The sequence below is a fragment of the Aptenodytes patagonicus genome, chromosome 17 (assembly GCF_965638725.1).
Source record: "Aptenodytes patagonicus chromosome 17, bAptPat1.pri.cur, whole genome shotgun sequence".
NCBI classification, from domain to species: domain Eukaryota; kingdom Metazoa; phylum Chordata; class Aves; order Sphenisciformes; family Spheniscidae; genus Aptenodytes; species Aptenodytes patagonicus.
In genome coordinates, this window is record NC_134965.1 from 6398586 (window position 1) to 6404585 (window position 6000).

Sequence of the window (6000 nt, forward strand, 5' to 3'; positions counted from 1 at the left end):
TCCTCACTGCTTTATCCCAAATAGCCCCCAAATCCCCCGTTTCAGCTGCCAGCCAGAAAAACAGGAAGGAAGACGAGGTTTCAGAGATTGCTAAAAGTCAGCACTTTGGGGGGATGCGGGGGGCAGGATGCTGCAGGCATCCCCAGGCTGGCAGGGGAACCCCAGGGCACGGCCGGAGCCTGCACCCACCCAGCTAACGCAGCCCCTCTCTCCCCACCAGCGTGGAGCTACTGAAGGGGAAGAAGTTCTGCGTGGACTGGGAGGAGGGCTGGTTCCAGCAGTACCGGCGGCAGAAGGAGTCGACCAGCACCTCCACGTGAAGCTGCCTTCCATATAAGCTCTATTTATTCGCATCCCGCAATTATCTGTATGTTGTCGTCTCGTTAACTTACGGAGCCGGCTCCGTCCCCTCCCCTGCCGTCGCCCCCTCCACACTACTGTACATCCCTCGACGGGTGTAATAAAACATCTCGTGCGGACCTGCAGCTGGAGTGAGACGATGTAAATCCTGCGTGAGAAAACAGGGGTCACATCAGGGCTCAGAATCCCCGCGGGGACCCAGGCATAGTCCTGGAAGCCCCTGGCAGGGCAGGGAAACCCAAAGGGCCGAGGCTGAACCCCTCAGCTCCCCCCCAAGATGAAGCGGCCCCAGCCCGGGCGGCTGCCCGCCCGGTGGGATGCGCATTGAGGCAGGGATAAAGGCAGGCGCAGGCTGGCAATGGGAGAAAGGCTGGGTTTGGGGGGTGTTGGGGGTTTGATGTTGTGCCCATCATCTCCTGCAAGGGGCAGGGAGACGATGAGCACAGCAAGCCCATGCCACACTCCCTCCCTCCCCGGATCACAGCCCTCTGCCCGTCCCCAGGTCCCAGATGCAGGGAAGGAGATGACTGGGCGTGGGGACATTTGTGACCCGGCTCCGCACATGCAGGTCTGTGTTTGTGACCGTACATGCGTGCGGTGCCATGTCACAAACACCCAGGGCTGGATAAATACCCCAACGCAACCGCCCCCTGCTCAGTGGCGCGTTTGCCACGGACGCTGGAGGATCAGGACGGTCTTCGACCGCACCGACATCCCCACGCCCAGCCACCTCCTTCGCTGCAGCCACTTGCGGTGATGGAGCTGAGGTCGCGGCGCCGAAAGGTGCCGCAGTCCCCCCCTGCCCAGTGTCCCGCAGCTCTGCAGGACGAGCAGGCAGGACCCTCCTCTGCGCCTCCCCCGCGCAAAAGGAAGCGTCAGGTCCCCAAGGAGGAAGGTGAGTGCAGAGCAGCCCCCCAGGCACCTGCTAGAGGGGATCTTGGCCGATGCCTGGCTGTGCAAGCAGAGGCCTCTGTACCATGTGAAGGTGCTCCGACCTCTCCCCCATCCCACTCCCAGCATTACCCCCACCGGCACACCCGCACGGTGCTGGGGGTGACAGTGCCATTGTTCCCCAGCAGTGTGTGGGCTGTGCCGGCGGACAGACTGCGACCCCGAGGTCGTTGGGCAGCTCTGCCGTCACCGTGGACTCTGCGTCCATGAGAACTGCCTGGTGAGTCCACGGGGCTTGACACCCCACAGTCCCCAGCACCCCCCGGTCCCCAGACCCACACCGCCAGCAGCCCCTGGCACGCACCCCCTTTTCCCCTCTTGCAGTACCACGCCAGCGGCCTGAGCCAGAGAGGGGCCGATGAAGAGGGCTTCTACGGCTTCCTCTTCCCCGACATCCGGCAGGAGCTGAAGCGGGTGGCACAGAAGGTGAGGTCAGGGCACACGTGTCCCCACCGTGGTCCCCATGCCCCATGTACGGTGCTGCACAGGCCAGCAACCCCCCAGGGATGCTCTGGCAGCCGGCTGCAAGCAACCCACCCAGATCCTCCTTCATCCAAAAAGGCCCATTTCTGTGGAAATGGGGGATTTGGGAGGGCAGGTGGCTTGATCGGTGGCCCCGTGTCACCGGCCAGGCGGCCCACCGAAACGTGGCGGGGCTGTGCTGGCTGAGGGCAAAGAGGGTTCCCCGGGGACCTGCAGCGCTGACACTGTCCACCTCCGTGCCATCCCCAGAGGTGCTGCATCTGCCGCCTGCGGGGCGCCTCGGTCACCTGCCGGGGCCGGCGCTGTCCCCGAATCTTCCACTTCCCCTGCGGCAGGGAGCGGGGCTGCGTCTCCCAGTTCTTCGGGGAGTTCAAGTGAGTGTAACCGCCCTGCGGGGCCATGCCGGTGCCGGGGGGTGGAGGAGCGCTGGGACCAAGCTGTCACCTCCGTCTTGCAGGTCCTTCTGCTGGAAGCACCGACCGGTGCAGCGCGTGCGGGCAGTGCAGCAGGACCAGACCCTATGCCTTATCTGCCAGGAGGCGGTGGCGGGGCGGCCCTGCTATGACACCCTGGTCTGTCCCGCCTGCACCAGCGCCTGGTTCCACCGCCGCTGCATCCAGGTAGGTGGCATCGTCCCTGGCCCCTGACGTGATCAGCCCTGTCGTCACCCCATCACCCACCCCCGGGGGGGCGAACGGGACCCCCCTGCCACTGATGCTGACGCCACCTCTGCCCCAGGGCCAGGCGCTGCGCTCTGCCCTGCACCACTTCCGCTGCCCGCTCTGCCAGGACGTGGCCACCTTCCAGGAGGAGATGTTTCGCCTGGGCATCAAAATCCCTGACAGGTCAGTACCCTCCCCCCTGCCTCCCTCCACCTCCGCGATACTCTGGCCGATCACCTCCTGCCTCCCTGGGTGCTGGCGGGGTGTCCCCCACGGCCCCGGGGCTAAGCGCTCCCCTGCTCTCGCAGGGATGCTGCCTGGGAGGAGGACGGGGCCTTCGCAGACCATTACCAGCGGCACAGCTCCTGCGACGCCAGCCAGTGCCTGTGCCCAGTGGGACGGCAGCAGGCGGAGGTGAATGGGTGAGTGCTGGTGGGCCCTGTCCCCGCAGCCCCAGCAAGGAGGCAATGCCTTCGTCTCCTCCTTTGGGCAGGGATGGAGGTTCCCTGGGTGCCGAGCCGGGCATGGCGCAGGGTGCGCGCCGGCAGCTCAGCCCTGGCTGCCAGGGGGTGGAGGTGGGCTCAGCACAGTGCCGAGGCTGGCACCCCACAGCTCGGGGGCCTTTGGTGGCAGTGGGTCCCGTTGCTCCCTCAGGCCGTGGAGACTCCTGCTGTGCAGCTCCTGTGGCTCCCGCGGGACACACCAGCTCTGCTCTGCCGTGGGAGAAGATGCCGACTCCTGGGAGTGCGGAGACTGCAGCGACACGGGCACCGGTGAGGGGTGCAGCCGGGGGGACAGGGTCCCCAGGGCCACAAGGCCACCACAGCCATCTGGGACCTGGGGAGAGGCGCAGGGCTGTGGTCCGGGCAGGGAGGGACTGTGGCATCGGCTTGTTGTGCTCATCATCTGCCTGTCCCTTGCAGTGCCCGCCGTTGCAGCCGGCCCAGACTCCAGCCCCGCCGGTGCAGGGACCCTCGCACAGCACCCCGGCTCCTGGCACTTCGGCTGAGGAGGAAGAGGCCAGGATCCTCGCAGGACACCCTGTCCCAGAAGCCTGCAGATCCTCACTAATAAAAGTTGGATCTTCACACGTGCGTTTGCTGATGTGCCCGAGCACTGCAGGGCAAGAGCCTCCACGGTGGCACCGACCCTCCTCTTGGCACCGTGGTACCGCCCTCGGGTTATTACCCATTATTGCTTTCTCATGTAGGCAGCGATGAAGTTGCAATAACAAGTCCAAGGGCAATCAAGAGAGACTTCAGGGCCTTGGGACGACTGGTTAAGGGATCAGGAGCACAAGTAGCGTTCTCCTCTATCCCTCCAGTTCCAGGGAATGATGAGGGAAGAAACAGGAAGAACCTGCAGATCAATAACTGGCTCCGAGACTGGAGTCACCTGCAAAATTTTGGGGTTTTTGATCATGGGTCGGTCTACACGACATCAGGCCGTGACAATGGTGATGAAAGGGTCGAGTGTTTATGGGTAAGAGTCCGGGGAAAGGCCAACAAGGCACATATCACGGTGGGAGCCATGGTTATAGACCAGCCGGGATGAAGAGACAGATGAACTATTCCATAAGCATCTGGGAGAAGTCTCACGATCGCTAGCCCTTGTTCTCGTGGGGGACTTCAACTCACCAGATGTCTGCTGGAAATGCAAAACAGCGGAGAGGAAACACTCTAGGTGGTTCCTGGAGTGTGTGGAAGGTAACTTCCTGACACAGCTGGTGAGCCAGCCAACTAGGGAAGGGAAGGCTCCTGAGGTTGGCCTTCTGGCGTCCTGGACCTGATGTTTGCGAACAGAGAAGGACTTGTGGGTGATGTGATGGTTGGAGGCCGTCTTGGGCACAGCGATCACGAAATGATAAGAGTTTTCGACTCTCGGAGAAGTAAGGAGAGGGGTCAGCAGAACTGCCACCTTGGGCTTGCGGAGGGCAGACTTTGGCCTGTTTAGGAGACGGGTTGACAGAGTCCCTTGGGAGGCAGTCCTGAAGGGCAAAGGAGTCCAGGAAGGCTGGACATTCTTCAAGAAGGAAACCTTAAAGGCACAAGAGCAGGCCGTCGCCATGTGCCAAAAGACGAGCTGGCGGCGGCGAAGAAGACCGGCCTGCCCCTTGCCGTGCCCCCGTTCCAGCAGCCCAGACTCCAGACCCCCGGCCAGAGGGGATTTTGGCCGGTGCCTGGCTGTGCAAGCAGAGGCCCCCACGCCGTGGGAAGGTGCTCTGGCCTCTCCCCCAGCCCACTCCCAGGGTTACCCCCACTGGCACCCCGGCACCGTGCCAGGGGTGACAGTGCCGCTGTCCCCCGGCAGTGTGCGGCCTGTGCCGGCGGACAGACTGTGACCACGAGGTCATTGGGCAGCTCTGCTGTCAGCACGGACTCTGGGTCCATGAGAACTGCCTGGTGAGTCCACGGGGCTTGACACCCCACAGTCCCCAGCACCCCCCGGTCCCCAGACCCACACCGCCAGCAGCCCCTGGCACGCACCCCCTTTTCCCCTCTTGCAGTACCACGCCAGCGGGCTGAGCCAGAGAGGGGCCGATGAAGAGGGCTTCTACGGCTTCCTCTTCCCCGACATCCGGCAGGAGCTGAAGCGGGTGGCACAGAAGGTGAGGCCGGGGGACACGTGTCCCCACCGTGGTCTCCTTGCCCGTGTCCGACACTGCACAGGCCAGCAACCCCCCAGGGATGCTCTGGCAGCCGGCTGCAAGCAACCCACCCAGATCCTCCTTCATCCAAAAAGGCCCATTTCTGTGGAAATGGGGGATTTGGGAGGGCAGGTGGCTTGATCGGTGGCCCCGTGTCACCGGCCAGGCGGCCCACCGAAACGTGGCGGGGCTGTGCTGGCTGAGGGCAAAGAGGGTTCCCCAGGGACCTGCAGCGCTGACACTGTCCACCTCCGTGCCATCCCCAGAGGTGCTGCATCTGCCGCCTGCGGGGCGCCTCAGTCACCTGCCGGGGCCGGCGCTGTCCCCGAATCTTCCACTTCCCCTGCGGCAGGGAGCAGGGCTGCGTCTCCCAGTTCTTCGGGGAGTTCAAGTGAGCGTAACCGCCCTGCGGGGCCATGCCGGTGCCGGGGTGGAGGAGCGCTGGGGCTGAACTGTCACCTCCGTCTCGCAGGTCCTTCTGCTGGAAGCACCAGACAGTGCAGTGTGTGCGTGCAGTGCAGCAGGACCAGACCCTATGCCTCATCTGCCAGGAGGCGGTGGCGGGGTGGCCCTGCTACGGCACCTAGGTCTATGCCGAATACCTCCTGCCTCCCTGGGTACCAGCAGGGTGTCCCCCACGCCCCTGGGGCTGAGTGCTCCCCTGCTCCCGCAGGGATGCTGCCTGGGAGGAGGACGGGGCCTTCGCAGACCATTACCAGTGGCACAGCTCCTGCGACGCCAGCCAGTGCCTGTGCCCAGCGGGACGGCAGCAGGCGGAGGTGAATGGGTGAGTGCTGGTGGGCCCTGTCCCCGCAGCCCCAGCAAGGAGGCAATGCCTTCGTCTCCTCCTTTGGGCAGGGATGGAGGTTCCCTGGGTGCCGAGCCGGGCATGGCGCA

The 6000-nt window shown here is 64.3% G+C and overlaps 1 pseudogene; it reads left to right on the top strand.

The window, feature by feature from the left end:
- Positions 1-948: 948 nt before the first annotated feature.
- LOC143168465 (E3 ubiquitin-protein ligase PHF7-like) lies at positions 949-4797 on the top strand (annotated as a pseudogene).
- The last annotated feature ends 1203 nt before the right edge of the window (positions 4798-6000 follow it).